The sequence below is a fragment of the Podarcis bocagei genome, assembly GCF_964188305.1.
Source record: "Podarcis bocagei genome assembly, chromosome: 9".
NCBI classification, from domain to species: Eukaryota; Metazoa; Chordata; class Lepidosauria; order Squamata; family Lacertidae; genus Podarcis; species Podarcis bocagei.
The window spans coordinates 25837325-25855002 of NC_138134.1; the positions used below are offsets into that span (position 1 = coordinate 25837325).

Here is a 17678-nt window from a genome sequence, read left to right on the forward strand (position 1 = left end):
TCTTTTAGATTTGGCTGTTAATGAGGGTTGCTAATAAGGTCCTCCCAATGCACTACGACATTACTGAGCACAAAAAATTAACGAGCCCTGCTGATTGTAGCAGTGATTATAGCTATAATACATAATTTGGGCTTTTTTCCCCATGCTTAGCATTTGCTTTTTTTTATACGGAGGGAGAGTTTAGATGCATCTTCCGGGCTTGACTCGACTCTTGCCAAAATATAATTAGTCACAGCAAGTCATTTTTGTGTGTTGTCTAAGATACGCTGTAGTTCAAAGCTAGAAAGGAACTGAAAGACGAAGAAGGCCCCTGTGATGCTTCATAAGGGACTAAATATTTTGAGGTTTTTCTTCAAGGATGAAAAGCAGAGGCCACAGTGCAAGAGAAATGGATTTACAATGTACAGAGAAGGCAGGGTGTGAGAGAATACCGCTTACATACTGTGCACTCTTTATTATTCTCTTCCTTGAGCAAAATGCAGAGGCCAGCCCAGTCCATGAGAGACAAGAGTGATTTAGTGATTTCAGAACAGCCTAGGGGCCAAAGGATATTCTGAGTTTTAATTTTGGTCTGGCGTGGACTCTCTCCCTTTGTGTCCAGCTTAATTGGTCTGGCGCGGATGTTTGGAGACCTGGGAAATGCATTATTCTTGGGGCGTAGGTACAAGCTTATTAGTTTATGTTTACTTAGGTTTTATTGTGCAAAAGCATCGCTAGAAGCATATTCAGAGTTATTTTATCTGTAATGATCCTTTCTCCCCCTCTCCTTTTCTTCCTCTGCTCCTCGCCCATACACGAAACATCACTCATTCCTTGTTTTCGTGGTTTCACGTACTCCTACATAATTTACCTAGCTTGTCATTCTTGATTGAATAGGTCTGCTGCTGCCTCTTGTGTCTTATCCTTTCAGAACCGAAGACTGCAGCATACATAGCAGAGCTCGCTGAGCTGTATGAAAGTCAAACCTTTTGCTCTGGTAGAAACTAATAAGACTAACAATAGCAATGCTCTGCTCACTTATGTACTGTGAGATATGGAAATGAAGAATTCCATTGCTACATTTATCAAACACCGAATCAGTGCTAGCATGAGACCATCTCTGGAGCCCAAGCTTTGTTCCTGGAATCTGTTTTCAGGGCCATGAAATAGACAAGAGCTTCTGAGCATGTATAGCTTCTAAGGCAGGTTAGAACTCTGCAAATTCAAACAAATTCAGCACGATCAAATGAGGTGCCTGTTGTTGTATCTTCTTCTTTGGCGATCACTCGTAGCCGAGTAAGATTGTCTTCCATAAACACGGTTTAAACAATGAGTCCATAAGCGGCTGTGGAGGCCAATTCTGGATCCACAAGTCCTTCCACAGTAGGGACATTGGTTTCCAGGCGGGAGTTGATCACGCCGTGGATTTGCCAAGCGTGCCTTCCTCTTAGTACGTTTCTCCCTTGCGTCCTGAGTTTGAGTGTCTTCAAAGCCCATGACACCTTTGGTAAAGGCTGTTCTCCAACTGGAGCACTCACAGGCCAGTGTTGCCTGTTGCTGTATCAGTGTAGCCTATCTACTTTTGACTAGAAGTCATCCCTACGGAATCCATCCAGTAAACCCCAAACTACTCTTGCTTTGTCCTCTTCGTTGCCTGTTTCCATCACCCTTAAAACCTCAGATTTAGATGGTCATGAAGGTCATTGAATTGAAGCCCATCTCATACCCTTTATCTTATACCACCCTCTCACCACTCCCCCATGCTATATGACCTACTCTGCTTCAGAGGTGACCATCCTTTTTTCTGATGAGGACTGCATTCTCTTGTGAGTAATCTATTAGGGACTGCATGATGGTGGTGCGCAGGGACAGGGCTAAAGGTTGGTGGTGCCACTGTTCTCTTTTTAAATTTTACCACTCCCTCTCCCTCTCCTTCACTTCCAATTTTTCTCTCCTTGCCATCCATGTGAAATCAGGCTGAGGTCTATAGGTTGCCCATTCTTGGTCCATCAGGTTGCCCATTTTTGTAGTGACGATAAACAGTAATGGCTCACATGAATGCTATCCTGAATTCTTTGGAGGGATGCTGCTGCTTCCACCAGACTTTACAGAGCAGACCTCACAATCTCTATTCAGAAATAAGTCCTATTAAATTCAGTGGGGCTTAGTCCAGGTAAGTGGGATTAGGACTGAAACCCTTGTGGTTTTAGAACCAACAAGGAACTGCATCGAACTTGGGTGTGGCAACAGAGGATGAGCTATTTAGAAGTCAGCCGGTTTTCTAATAATAACTGGAAGCTACTGGAAGCCAAAGCACTGGTATAATATGTTTGCAGGAGCTTTCTCTTAAAAAGATAAAATATGACTTGAATTCAGATACCTGACATAAAGCAAACCAGAAAGTGCCTAAAATTATCACTGAATAGAAGGAATGGGGGGAAAATATTGTTGAAGATACCATTGACTGCTACACATTTTCTGTAGGATTTTCAGAGTATGCTAGGAACTATTGCCATGGCAACTAGAGCAGCATTGCTATTGGAATTGCAGTGCATCTGCAAGGAAGTGATGCCATTCCTTCTCATGTTCACGTTGCCCATCTGCCAGGAAAGGGTGTTGTTGTTTCAGGAAAGGTAAACTTATTATCTCACATAACTACTGCTGGCAAAGTGTAGAACTGACAAACACAGAAGGGGATTAGACAAATTCATGGAGGGGAAGGCTCTTGATGGTTACTAATTGTGATGGCCTTATAATGCATCCAGGATAAAAATATCAATGTGAAAATTCATCAACATTTTAGTGTGAATTTCTCCTAATGAACACATTTACTATGTACTTTTGACTAATGCACACATTTCTGCAAGCTATCACTCCTAAAACAATGCATTTCTGTATGATTGTTGATTAATATCTTGTTTTTTGTGCACACTGTTCCCAAATATTTTTGTAAATATTGGTTGGAGGGTTGCATTGAAAAATTCAGATAAGTGCAAGTTTTGAAGGATAGCTGTATTTTGGTTTGGAAAGTGTGAATTTGATAGATTAGCCTTCAAATGAGTACTGAATTGAAATTCTCTTCCATCCCTAACAGACATACAAGCAGATCTGGAAACAATCTGGTAGCACACTTTCCTCTACTTGTTCATCCTTTGAACGCCTTCTTTTAAAATTGCATTTTATGGCTTGGATACAGGGTTTTGCATGCATGGTTTATCCCCGCTGTACAAGATGATAAATTAGCACACATGGAACTGATCAGAGTCCGCACATATAATTTGTGGAATGGTAACTTACATTGTATATCTTCCCATGAGTTGCAACACACACACACACGTTGATGCAATGCTGGACATGCAGGTCAGTGTTATCAGCTTTAAAAGTGATGATGAACTGTTTACATCATTCTCCCCCTCATTCTCCCCCTCCCCAGAGGCTGAGTGGATAGTTGCATAGCCCCTCACCCTGCAATTCGGGCAGTTTCCTGATTCCAAATCCAGCTCCGGGCTTCACCTTCTATCAGAGTGAGTTGAACTGGTTCTCAACGGTAGACTTACTGCATTCCAAGTGACAGGTGTAACTCTGGAGAATTCACCCATGACTTTTAACAGCAACAAGAGACATGGCTCTGAGTGTTGTGCAATTTCAAGGAGTTCCTGCATGCTTAAAAACTTACACCCCCCCAACTATACTTGAGTAGCCATGTAAATTGGCTTATGTTTTATTGACTTCATATTTTCTAACAGGATCATGTGCCAACCTTCCTATCCCGTGCTATATTTCCACAGGTGCATTCAGAATGACATCCATTTGATGGAGACACATTAGTCAAACCCGACGCTGACATTTTCTATTTATAGAGTCACATAAGCGCATGCAGTTTTGAAAATTAGGGCTTACTTTTTCCGGTGTAAAACTGAAACGGTGCTGCCATAGGAATCCTGACATGATTTACTGCCAGCAAACGTGACCCCATGCTAAGCCTATTGGACCAGCGTACACCTGATGCTTGCTAGTAGTTGCCGCTCTCTGTAACTCAGTAACTCATTAAAAGAGAGAGAGAGAGCAAAGCGCACAGCGAAATAGTTACCACATGCTGGAAAATTAGCAATGTGGCATTCAAGCTTTTGTGTGGCATTGGATCAACAGATGGAAAAAGTTAAGTGTCGGCCTCGGTGCCCTGCATGTGTTTGCTTGAAGTGAATGAAAAGCTTATAAGGCGTGACATTATTTAATTTTTATAAAGTCTGTCACATCCAGTGAGATTTACAACACTTGCTTTAAAAATATCTCCTGCAGGTGCCTTCTGAATGTGTTCCAATTCAAACATTCCTGTGCGCACTTAAGCGACTGGACCCTATACCGCAGTATTTAAATCAAGTGCCATAGTAAAATGATTTAGTGTAATCCAATAGCATTTGAGGGATTTGGGTTGCAATATACAAGCAAAGAAGTACTTAGATATAATCTTCCAAAAACTGTTGAGTGATGTTGCAAAGGCCATGCTGGCTGGTTTGTACTGTGTGCTTAGCCTGGACATCATTCATTTGTAAGTGCCTGTTTCTGGTCCAAACCTCCACAATGTGTGACCCAAATGCAGCCCACCAGCCCATGTATGATGATACACCAGAGGCTCTATAAACCTCTTGATATTGCTGCCTGCCTGAGTGTGGTCACCTTCTTCATTGTAGGTCTTGGGGGAGGGGACGTTACAAGTTGTGTTGGCCAATTCCACAGTATGGTCTTGATTCCAATAACTCAAATGTATTGGAATACAAGCATGCATTCATACTGCAGCTGTGATGCTACAATGGAAGTGAGGAAGGGGAAGTAACTCACATAAGAGGTACTAAATAACATGAGATGCTGGAGGTGCTACAGTCACTAATTTGGATTGTGGCACCTCAGCTGATCTTGCTATTCCATGTGGACAAATCGCAGCAACCTCAGGGTTCAGTACATTACTGAAGTAGATGCCTGTGGGCATGATGAACATCCGAAGGTGGCTTTGACAGGTAGGTCATATAGAATTTGCAAGACTTTGGATAGCTCCAAGCAGTCATCTTGCCCCCCAAAGGCCTGGAACTCAACTTTATCTTTCTTGGGCTCTACTACGCTTCCTAGGCTCTACCCACTTCTTGAAGAGTGTGGGGTCTTCAAGGGATGAGAGACAGCATTCAATCACTTCCAATACTGTGCATAGTTTTTGCTGGTAAACATGAACATGAACATGAGATGATGAGGCAATGAGATGTTATAAATGGCAGTAACTGACCATTACTGTTGCTGCATTCACACAGCAGCTTAATAGTAGTAGTAGTAGTAGTAGTAGTAGTAGTAGTAGTAGTAGTAGTAATAATAATAATAATATTTATACTCCACCCATCTGACTGGGTTTCCCCAGCCACTCTGGGCAGCTTACAGCATATATAAAAACATAATAAAACATCAAACATCAAAAATTTCCTGATACAGGGCTGACTTCAGATGTCTTCTAAAAGTTTTCTAGTTCTTTATCTCCTTGACATCTGAAGGGAGAGCGTTCCACAGGGAGGGCACTACTACCGAGGAGGCCCTCTGCCTGGTTCTCTGTAACTTCATTTCTCGCAGTGAGGGAACCAGCAGAAGACCCTCAGAGGAGGACCTCAGTTTCCAGGCTGAGCAATGGGGGTGGAGACGTTCCTTCAGGTATACTGGGCTGAGGCCGTATCCCATTGTTTCCCTAACTGTTTTTTTTTTTTTTAAAGAAATTTTTATTAAGAAAAAATACACAGTTAACATTCTGTTACAAGTATTACAAGTACAAACATATAGAAAGAGAGAAAACAAGTTAAAAAAGAAAAGAGGAAGAAAAAGTAAAACGGTAAGACCAAAGACACAGATACAGTTAACAGAGCTTCCGTCCAACTCGGTCTTGGAGTTACCAATTCTTATATTATTTCTGCAGTATTAATAAAACAAATATACATCGATGATTTCAGCTAACGTCTACTGATAAGTTATTTATTCCCTGGGTATTTTCAAAATAAATTAAAAATTTATTCCATTCATCTTTAAATTTACTTGAGTTGTATTGTCTTATTTTTTGTGTTAATCTCGCTAGTTCAATATATTGATATAGCCTCAGTTGCCACTCTCCTATAGCAGGTAAGTCAGAGGTTTTCCATTTTTGTGCTATTTGGATCCTCGCCGCAGCCATGGCATATTGAAAAAAGGTTTGGTCTACTTTCTTTATTTCTTTACCCATCAATCCTAAAAGAAACAGCTCGGGGGTTTTTGGGATGTTATACTTCAAATTTTTTTTCATTTCATCGTGAATTTGCGTCCAAAATTCTTTTATTACATCACAGGTCCACCAAATGTGGAAGAAAGTCCCAACCTTATCTCTGCATCTCCAACAGGTGTTGTCAACAGTTTTATACATTTTTCCTAACTTTACTGGGGTCAAGTACCAGCGATAAACCATTTTCTCTAGATTTTCCCGCAGCGCTACACAAGCTGTAAATTTTACACCTTTCGTCCAGAGTATTTGCCATTTGTTATAATCTATGTTATGACCAATGTCTTTCTCCCACTTTACCATAACCCCTTTCACCTGATCTTCCTTAGTGTCCCATTCCAATAGTTGTTTATACATTTTTGAGAGTTTTTTATTACTTTCCAAGATTTCAACCTGAAACCTCGATTTTTTTTCATTCATGCCCAATCTCTTATGCTCACCCCATAAGGCGTAAATCTGATGAAAGTGGAACCATTCCGTTTCCCTAACTGTTAATTTCCACATTAAATTTGAGCTTTCACATAACACAAAAACTACTTCCAGAAAACTAATGAAATATAGTGCATGTTTAATACTCATTTCCACATTTTTTTTATTCCAGAAAAATACATTTGCAGCCCCCTTAACCCAGAAAATCATGGGAGTAAAGGGACAAAATTTGGGGTGATATACAAGCGCACAGTTATTTCCTGCCTTTTAAAATGATGGAATCTTTGGAGAACATGTGCATGTGCAGAAAGAGTGGGGGTGTAGCAGGGTTGGATATTTGTTGTGTCACACCATGCCCACTGGTGTGAATGAAATTTAGCATGACATGCCAGTTTATTGGTCAAAAAGTCACCGTTCTATTACATTACAGGTACTGCAGTGTGAAAGGAACATCGGAAAACAGGGCAGAAGTGCTAGCTTTATAATCAGGAAAACTAATGCAATATTCCCCATGTCTGAAAGCACACCCTGAGTTCTAATAATATTTATTGTAAAATGTTATGTCAAGAAACTTTGGTCGCATCTATGCTTTTGCTATACAGGGGAAAAGGTCATTCTTCCCACCAGATAGGTGAGATGATAATTCCCCATAAAATTTGTTTTCTGAAATCAAACGGCAGTTTTGCATTTTGAAAGGTAATGGTTCTCCGTAGCATCACATTTGAAGGACTGAAAAGGGATGATAATAGGCTACTCTTCCAAGGAACCTTGGCCATTTTTATTGTTTTCGATTATTTATTTATTTCATAACATTTATACCCTGCTTGTTTGACCAAACTGCAGGAGGCAGTGGAAGACAGGAGTGCCTGGCGTGCTCTGGTCCATGGGGTCACGAAGAGTCGGACACGACTAAACAACAACAACATACCCTGCTTGATTGTAAAACAACAACAACATCAAAGCAGTTTACAAAAGATAAAACAGTAAAACCCAGAAAAAAATTACAAACCTAAAATAAAACATGCAAAAGTTAAAATACAAAAACAGATTAAAATTTACCTCAACTTTCTAAGCATCTGGTTGGGCTTGGGAGCACATGCTAAGGATTCCCTGAGACCTTTAGGGATCTCTCAACTACAGATTGCAGGGTTGTAACATAAAATATATACATGTTCACTCGAAAGCAGGCTCCTACTCTGGTGGCGACCAGACCCAGCCTTGCTTGGGCCTCTGATATCGTAGTGAACATCAGACCTTCAGGTCATTCAAATGGGTTATATGGAAGGAACTCATGACAGTTACTCCATCTTGAGTTTGCAGTGTACCTCTTACCCTTAATGGTGAACTCGCTTGATCCCTACAATGTCAAATGACAACAAGCAAGTGGGGGAAAGCTATTGGGGATTTAGCATCACAGACAGCAATCTTCCTTATCATTTCACATTCCTTCAGGCACCACACTTTTCAAAGGAATCAGTTCACACATTCAGCTGCCAGTGATCAAATGTAGGGAAGTGATTATTTATGTGTTGGAATCAGCCTTTTCTTTTAAAAACAACAATTTCATCTGTGTGATCACTGATCAGTGACTGCTTTGCTACTCTCTCAAGTGCCAGGTGGGATTGCGAAGATGAATATTCATGATCTAGAACTCTTATTGTTTAATTCATTTGAGTCTTCTACAAAAAAGCTTCCCTCATAAGCATGTTTGAACTGGGTAAAAAGTGGCACTTATTTACAATGGGAAAGATAATTTTATGCCAGATAAGTGCGGAAATTTCGACTCCCACAGGTATAGTGTCACAGGCTGGAAAATATATTATAACAATCCTCTCATTGATAAGCTTTTTCGGCTTGTGCTATGACACCTTTGACTGTCACCGTTTAGCTATTACTTATATTCGTTTGAAGTAGCTGCCAGGCGATCAAAAGCTTGGAAGAGCGGCTCAGTTTAACTACCTGTAAACATCAGGGGTCTTTAACTTGAGCACTTTCTTTTTATTATTATTTTCTGAGTTTTATGATAATGTAAAAATGAAAAGTAGAGCAGGCATTGTCAGGAAGTTGAACTGTACTCCTGAGGCTGGCTCTGGATGCATTGCATATTGCAAATTAGGCAGAAAGAGGTGACTTTTCAGCCTGGCCAATGTAGCTATTATTGGCAGGTGCTGAACCTTTTCTATGGCAAAGTTAACCTACTCACCCCTATTGCTCATTTGTTGTGTAAGGTCACTCAGCAAAGGTGCTTGAAATGAGATGAGACTATCCAGATAAGATCACTGGAAAAAGGATGATTATGCTTTAGCTGTCAGTAGACTTAACTTGGAAGAAAATTAACCATTTTGAGGATTTCTTCTTTTATACTTACAGGCCTTTCTGGCTTTTTTAACCCAGTTTAGTTAAAACATTCAGAGTCAGAAGCTAGTTTCAAATCCTAGTTAAATTCTGGCCGTAGTCATCATTCAATCTAACAGCAGATGCAACACTTACAATGGTACACAGTGGAAGAGGAATTTAAGAACGTAACTCAGTGGTACAGCACATGCTTTGAATGCAGAATATCCTAGGTTCAATCTTCAGCGTCTCCAGGAAGAGCTAAAAAAGCTAAGCTAGATGGAACAATGACCTGACCAGGGTCAGCCCATCCATGAGGCAAGGTGAGACGATCGCCTCAGGCAGCAGAATCCACAGAGGCAGCAGATCCTGATGTAAATCTTTATTCCCCCTTGTTCCTGTTGTAGATATTCACTCACCCCTTCTTCTCTGGTAGGGAGGGTGGTAGTGGTATTTTTGTGGGTCACCTCAGGTGCCAAAATGTCTTGGGCTGGCCTTGGGTCTCACTGTATAAAGTAGTTTCCTATATTTCTTTTTGTATCAAATAAAACGCCCATCAAAACCAGCTTTCTGTTTCCCTCACTGGCCAAATGCATTCAGAAAGCCCACTAGGGGAGTGTCAGGGAACTGCCATCGGAGCCAGAGGGAGAGGGAGGGCTCCAGAGGGATTCCGGAGAGCATCCCGAGAGGGAGAGAAGCAGCACATCTTCTGGGGAAGGAAATCAGCGTAGCACCAGCGGAGAAGGGGGGCAGATGGGGGAATCGGCGAGGTGGCTCCAAGACTCCTCGCCAGGAACCAGTGGGGAGAGCACGGGTCCTCCGATGCCCACACCCTCCCTGCGCAGAAGGCTTCCGCACAGGGAAGCTAGGCGGAGACTAGGCGTCAAAGAGCTTCTTTGCTGGAAGAAGTTCACGAAACGCCCACTAACGGATTCTGCCAGCAATTGAGACAGTCACGGGCGCGTGGCTGTCCAGACAGAAAGGGTTCATTCAGGCAACCAGCCAAGGGTGGCGTCGATTTACACACAAGCAACCCCTAGAACCATTACAGGGAGGTTGAAGGCAATGGGACTTCTCTAGTGCTTCTGCTCAACAACTGATATTATGTGCCTTTCTTTCTCTGAAACTGGGGTTTTCATGAAGCAAAAATTGCTAGTAGCTATTGATGGGTCAAGCTTCTACAAATTTGTCTAGTATCCTTTTAAAGCTATCTAAATTAATGGACGCTACAATACTTTGTGGTGGTGGATTCCATAAATGAATGTGTACATCAGGTGAAGAAATTCTTCCCTTATATGTCCTGAATCTGCTGCCCACCAAGTTCACTCGTTGATCGTAAGCTCTAAGTACTATGAGGAAGTGAAAGAGAAAATATCTGCCAGTCCTCTTTGTCCACACTATGCATAATTATATAGACCTCTCTTAGGATTACTCTCCTCCCCACACCTTATTCAACTTTTTGATAAACTGAAAAGCCCCAAACAAGTCCTTGTAGAGAATGTGTTTTGTTTGGGAGGGATGGGGTGGGAGAGGAAGTAAACATACCTTTGCAAGACTCCTGAATGATGGTTGCAAGGTGAAGGAACAGAGCTGCCCAGGGCACTGGCAGAGGAAGAGGAGTGCGGGGGGAGCGCACCGCCCCCGACAGCATGATCCTGGTGGGGTGCCATCGCGGCTGCCCCCCGCCCACGCTGGACGCCATGCCCCCGTAGGTGGTGTGCCCCGCCCCCAGGATGCATACCCCACCCCTGCAGGCGGCGCGCCCCAGCCCTGCCCCCGCCTTCTCTCTGCTCCCCAGTGCGAGAGCATGAAGCTCCACCAATGGCCCTGGGAATGGCCATGCTTTCTCCTGAGGCATTATTGCATCTGATCAGAAACATACCAGCAGATGTGTGTCTTCTGATCCCGATCTGCCCTAAATGGTGCCCCAGCTGGCCATTTTTTAAAAAATAAAGCCATTCTATCTACAATCTGATCAAAATCAAAGGGAATGGTGTTTGAGTAGGCTATGCTGATGTTTCGCCGGCATTTTTTGAGGGGCAATCTTTTAAAATGCATAGGTATTCATAGGGTGTCAAACCGTTAAATCTCTTTGCAACAGTTCCCTTTTTTTGCAACTGTCTTTATGCTCCGAGACAAAAGTTTAATTTTAGATCTGATAAGTTGGTTTTCTTTACAGAGCAGTCTTTGAGTTCCCCTTGAAAGCATCCCCTTGTCAGATAATAACCATAGCTCCATGGTTGACTGGGAATATTAAATTCTAACATTTCCACCTATCATTTTTCAGATATTCAAAAGTGATCGCTTCAGGCACTTCAGCTTTAATGATGCATGTTATGTCAGCCATCGAATCCCCTGCTTCCCCCTGTTTGCTATACAGAGGGTGGTTGCTGGTTTTGTTCTAGGGGCTCTTCCAGATGAGAGGTTTTTGAAGAATGGCCACGCCTTGTCCATTCACATTTGATGGAGGTCCAGATGACATCACCATCCTTGTGCAATCAGCCTGTATTTTCCCCAGGGATTGCCCTATGTGTCCCCCTCCCACAGAAAATCTGATATAAATAAATAGATTGGAGCCATAATGGAAACTCTGCAGATGGAAAGGATCCTTATTGCCATTTTTGCTTCCATTTTAAAGACTCTTCTTCCTGGTTTCCACCTGATTAAATGCTTCCTCACTGCACTAGTGCTAATCCGATTGGTCGCCTAATTAGAGAGTTCCTATTGCCCGGTTTGTGCATTTTTAATTGATCCAGCTACAAAGAGGGACAGAATGGTGGTTTCTTACAACATGGAGAATTTTAACTTTCTTTTAAAAAAGCACAGTAATTGCCCACTCAGAGGGAAAGTCGCTTTGCATATGCTTGTTTACTGTCTCATGTTGGAAGGGGGGGAACAAGTTCCAGAAATGATTAAGCAACATAGCAAATTGTGCAAGGAGGGGGAAAGGGGCTGTAGTGTAGGTGCTCTGTTGCAATTCAAGATGCAGCATAAAATGGAAAAGGAAGAATCAGAAAATGCTGAGCCTTCTGTCCACCCCAGGTTATCTTTTGAGTGAACGCTTCCTTTGCCTTTTTGTTCGTCTCACCCCGACTCTTTTCTAATAAAGTATAATAAAATACATGCAGCTAGAGACAAACTTATCTCCTCTCTGTTCTAGAAAGCAAACCTGTTAAAAGGTAGCATTTGTGCAGCCAGGGCCAGAGGCTCGAATAGTTGGGTTATGGTTATATGCCTTCAGAAGCAGGAGGAGATTGCCAGGAGTGTAACTCAGGAGACAGAGAGGCTTCCAGGTTAACCCTGCTTCCTCCTAGTCTCTCTCCTTAGATGGTATGTGCCTCCCAGCTTAAAAAAAATGCTGATTGTGAAATGGGGAGGGGTGCAGCAACTGAAATGGTCAAGCCCAGAGGAGACCCACTGATGGCCTGCTGCTTGGCAGGCCCTCAAAAATCTTGACCTTGTTTTGAGCATTTGCACAAACTATCTAGAGCAAAGACACTGTCTTAAGGCTGAAACACTTCCAGTAATTAAACTCTAGGTAAGCTACCTGGAAATCACTTGGGGAACCATGCCAGCATTCCTGCCCAGATCTTAATTAAAGAAGAGCAAGCTAGCAGTGAGTGGTGCTATTAGCAGAATTAATGCACACTTTCCTAGAGTTGTGGGCATCATACTGCCTCAAACTTTCATCTGGATATTATCTTGCGGGCTGTATCATGAGGCGAGAGCTCATTCCGCAAACCAAATTGTTCTAATAAAGCTATTAACACATTGCCAAAAAGCAAGAAAAGTGTCTCAAAAAAAAAGGGGACGGATTTACATAAAGCGTACATGCTAATTTTTATCTATGGATGCAAGTTCAGAAGTAATTACTGCAATTGAAAAAGAAATATATCTCACTGCAGAGTGGAAGAGCGCTGGCACTTCCAGTCGGTCACTTTTTCGCATGGGTCTCAATCACATCCCGTCAGGTTGAGGTTGAGCAATTAAAGTTGAGATGGAGGTCTTGTGCAACAAACCCACTTCCCCAAAAGATTGGACTTCTTGAAATGTGGAAAGTGCCCTTGAAAGTTTGGGACAGCATTTGTTTTGACGCACCATTATCTAACCTCCCCCAAGCAAGTTGGAATGAATGCTCATTAAATAGGCAACATATGGGGACATTCGTGAATGCATGAAGCTGTTGACATGGCAGGTGACCACTTCATAGAAATGTAGAGACTAGGGCTCTGCTGTTGGCTGTTTGAAGTATCGGCACAGCAGTAGACAGCACCCACATCCAGTTTGGCTGAATGCACCTTGCCAAATGGCTCCAGTTGGATTGCACACCTGAATGGGAATACCCTCGTGCGGCAGTGCTGTGCATAAGCATTCATAAAGCACAGCATTGGCAGCACATGCATGCACACCACATCCACAGTGCAGCTGCCGCTCTAAAGCGATGCCTCAGTTGCACATGTGCATTAAGACAGATTGTGTACTAACAGGAGGTTAAATAACAGGCTTTGTTGGCATCCCTCCCCCTTGGCTTTCTGTCCTTTAGCTCTGGCAACAGATCAAAAGGGTAAGACATGATTGGATCAGCAACCTGATATCCAGTGCAAAGCTTGCAAGCACTAAGACAGTGCTGAAATCCTCTGAAGTCCTACCCACTGAATGAAACTCCTAAGAAATACAGTCGTACCTTGGTTTTGGAATGGCTTAGTTCCCGAAAGTTTTGGCTCCTAAATGTCGCAAACCTGGAAGTGACTCTTCCGGTTTGCGGACTATTTTGGGAAGTCGAACTGGGCTTCTGCAGCTTCCAATTGGCTGCAGGAGCTTCCGGCAGCCAATCGGAAGTCGTGCTTTGGTTTCCAAATGTTTTGGAAGTCAAACAGACTTCTGGAACGGATTCTGTTCAGCTTCCAAGGTATGAATGTACAGTCATACCTTGAGCTGAATGTGCTTTGGGTTGAGCGCGTTCGAGTTGCGCTCTGTGGCAACCCGGAAGTAATGGAGCGCGTTACTTCCATGTTTCGCCGTTCGCACATGCGCAGACGCTTAAAATGACACCACGCGCACGCACGGAAGCGGTGAAATGCGACCCGCGCACATGCAGATGTGCCGTCGCGTCTTATGTTCCATTCGGCATGCCAACGGGGCTCCGGAACGGATCCCGTTCGCATCCTGAGGTACCACTGTACACAGAATTAACTCCTGTACCATTTCCATACAATTATAAGCATATCTATCCATCTATCTATCTATCTATCTATCTATCTATCTATCTATCTATCTAGTTATCTAGCTATCTAGCTATCTATCTAGCTATCTGATGCTGCTTCTTGATTCAGAATAGGTAGTCTACATCCTCATCAGATTGATAAAGGTGCAATAAAAGCACAACTCCATCACAAAAGGCCCCTTTTCTCTAGAGGGGCCTGAGCAGTTGTGCCCATTAATGCAACTCTCCTAAAGAGAGGCCCTTGCTTGTCATTATAGTTTATCTGCTCTTGGCACCTGTAGGAATCCCATGCAATACTGCACCTGTCCTGCACTGAAAAGGCAAATGCAGAATTGACAACACTTGCTTGCAATTATACCCACTGGAATCCCCACTAAGGTCCATAAGGAACCCTATCTCTCTCCTCTCATGTCTCTAAGAAGTTGTAAAGCATTATGCCCTAGTCCCGCATGAACGAGTTCTTTGAACAGTCTGGTGCGATAAAAAAATTAAGCAATAATTTAGACAAGACATAATTAAGTGAACAGGGCTAATAAAACTCAGTTGGAATATTGTCAAGATATAAAAATGTGAATACCCCCTGAAGTATACTTGTTCAATGATGTCTGCCCATTCAAGAATAGAGGTCCCTTCACTTGAATACACGTTTGCTGTCATTCTGTGATGGCTTAGCTAATGGGACATCCCTGTTCCTGTTGAATATTTCATTAGCATAGGTTTCTCACTTGTCGCAGTTGTCAAAAGCATCACAGTTGATATGGCTTCTTAGTCCTGAAGCTTGCATTTTTTCTGGTCTGTTGAACAGCCTTTGGTTTAGACCGTAGGATTGCAAAAAGGACAAGTGTCCAAATCAGCCGTCTCCAACATTTGTATGTAGTTTCCAACGTGCACACCTAAGTTAAGACAAGTCTAGGCTTGAATCAATTCACTTTCCGCACTGAGGCCTTCCTGAAGCTCTATATGTGACACTTTCTAATATCCAAAATTTTCTTTCCTATGAAGAAGAGTTTGAAGAAGAGTTTGGATTTGATATCCCGCCTTTCACTCCCCTTCAGGAGTCTCAAAGCGGCTAACATTCTCCTTTCCCTTCCTCCCCCACAACAAACACTCTGTGAGGTGAGTGGGGCTGAGAGACTTCACAGAAGTGTGACTGGCCCAAGGTCACCCAGCAGCTGCATGTGGAGGAGCGGAGACGCGAACCCGGTTCCCCAGATTACGAGACTACCGCTCTTAACCACTACACCACACTGGCTCTATGTTTATTCCTTATAACGCAGTTTTGCAACTCTGGGTTATTTTTTCCATTATCATTCGTAAAACACCCATATTCTCTGGGTGCTTAACACTAATAATAATATCATTATCAACAGCAGCAACAAATAAGGACTATTGCAGTGTGGCGTGTTCTTGTTCAATGTACCAGCCAGCTGTGCTCTTTTTGAGAATACTCCATTCCACACCACGCCCAACTAAGCATTTTGTGGCCACTGAGCAAGCTCAGTCCTCATTGGGCTGGGGGGGGAGTCTAAAGGTTTTTGCTACTTCTGCAAAATAAGATTTCCCCATTGTGCTGATACCCCCTCCTTGTTTCTCAGTGGCCTGTTTTGGCTACCACCCTGTTAATACTCATCAGCTGAGTTCACCATTAGAGGGTGAAACCAACAAACAAATACAGAGGTTTTTTACTATGTGTAGGATTGCACTGTGAACAAGCAGCCGGTTTGAGCATCCTGCTTCCATGGAACTGGGTAATTCCTACGAAATAAAAATGCACTTTCTTATAACCAGGTACCGCACAAAAAAGAAGTAAAGATTGTACCAGTGATGCTTACAATTGCATTGTAAGGCAGGCCATGCTTATCATCACCCTCGTCTTGCAAACACAGGGACTAGCATAGGCTTACCTTGGGCCCATTTGTGTTTGGTTCAGTGTTGAACACAAAATTGGGGTGAACAGCACCTTCATTTCCTGGCTGTGGGACAGGGATCGCAAATGTGATGCTCTGCAAATGTTGTGGACTGCAACTGCTGTCAGCCCCAGACAACATGGCCTATGGTCAGGAATGATGGGAATTGTAGTCCGAAACCTCTGGAGGGCACCATGTTGGGTACTCTAGAGGCACCTGGCTGGTTGCTCTTGGAAATGGAAAGTTGGACTAGATGGGCCCTTGACCTGCTCCATAAAGACAATGACTATTTTCTTATAGACTGACCAGCCTTTTGGCTTTGAAAGCACCAGGTGCCTATTCTATAGGAAAGGAGACCATTCAATTGATACCAGTGCCCGCAGCCAGCATACCTCTCCTTTATGGCTGTTGTCACTCACACTGTCTACTCACCCTTTCAATTTCTCCTCTTGTCCACCGCATAGGACTTGTAAGTAAGGAAAACAAATGAGAAATGGCAAACCTTATGGGCACATTCTTTTGGACGGCCTTTTATACGTGTCAGTTCGATTACACAAATGGAAAGGGAAGGATGTTGGATGGATGAAGAGGATGTATGCGTTGACATTTGGCACTTTTTACTTGTGATGAGAAAAGAAATGAATAAAAATGGTAAAGCCCAGCGATGACCCCATTTATGTCAATCTCTATCTGCCTAAGAGTTTAACTATCATGGGATTGCTGATGGTGGAGGGAGAAAGAGAATGAGAATTTATTACGGCTGTATCCTGCAATGACCTTTTGCTTCCTGAGTGATAGATCAAGAGTGGAGATAAAGGTCATGTCATAAGACAGCTATCAAATCCTTCCATTAGCTGATCATCTGTATTATTTATAAAGTCCTTTTCTGAAAGGCACCCTTGGATGCTGTGTAAAGGCGCTCCAATGAGAACAAGGCAACACAACTAAGCCTAAGGAAAACAAACCCAATGTGATTTTCTGGAAAGAACAACTAAATAATATAAAATATATGCTGTGCAGATAAAACGGACCAGGGACCAAAACAACAACAACAAGAATGAGGAATCAAGAGTCCAGAAAAGTCTCCAGGTCTTTAAGAGGTGTTAAAAGCTGGATATTGTCTCTGCCTCTTGAACTACCCAGGGAATCACATTCCAAAGGGCGAGTTCTACAACGGAGAAAGCCTTCTTCTGTCTTGAACCAAGCGACAGTCCTCTGGTCATTGAATGAGCAGCATGGCTTCTTTGGAAGATCTTGAGACTTGGCTTAGCATTTACTAGGGAAGGCAGGTGGATTTAACCAAAGCAGCTAAATGGGTAGAAGAAATACCCTTCTAACCTGGTATACCCTCCACCTGGTACGCAGGCTGAGACCCTACCTGCCCGCAGACTGTCTGGCCAGAGTGGTGCATGCTCTAGTTATCTCCCGCTTGGACTACTGCAATGCGCTCTACGTGGGGCTACCTTTGAAGGTGACTCGGAAACTACAGCTAATCCAGAATGCGGCAGCTAGACTGGTGACTGGG

At 42.9% G+C, this 17678-nt stretch overlaps 1 long non-coding RNA gene across 1 annotated transcript; it reads left to right on the forward strand.

The window, feature by feature from the left end:
* Nucleotides 1-3416: 3416 nt before the first annotated feature.
* On the forward strand, nt 3417-16814 carry LOC308595231. The gene is made up of 2 exons (XR_014011945.1): nt 3417-3503; nt 16618-16814. It is a non-coding gene; the product is annotated as an uncharacterized lncRNA (long non-coding RNA).
* The last annotated feature ends 864 nt before the right edge of the window (nt 16815-17678 follow it).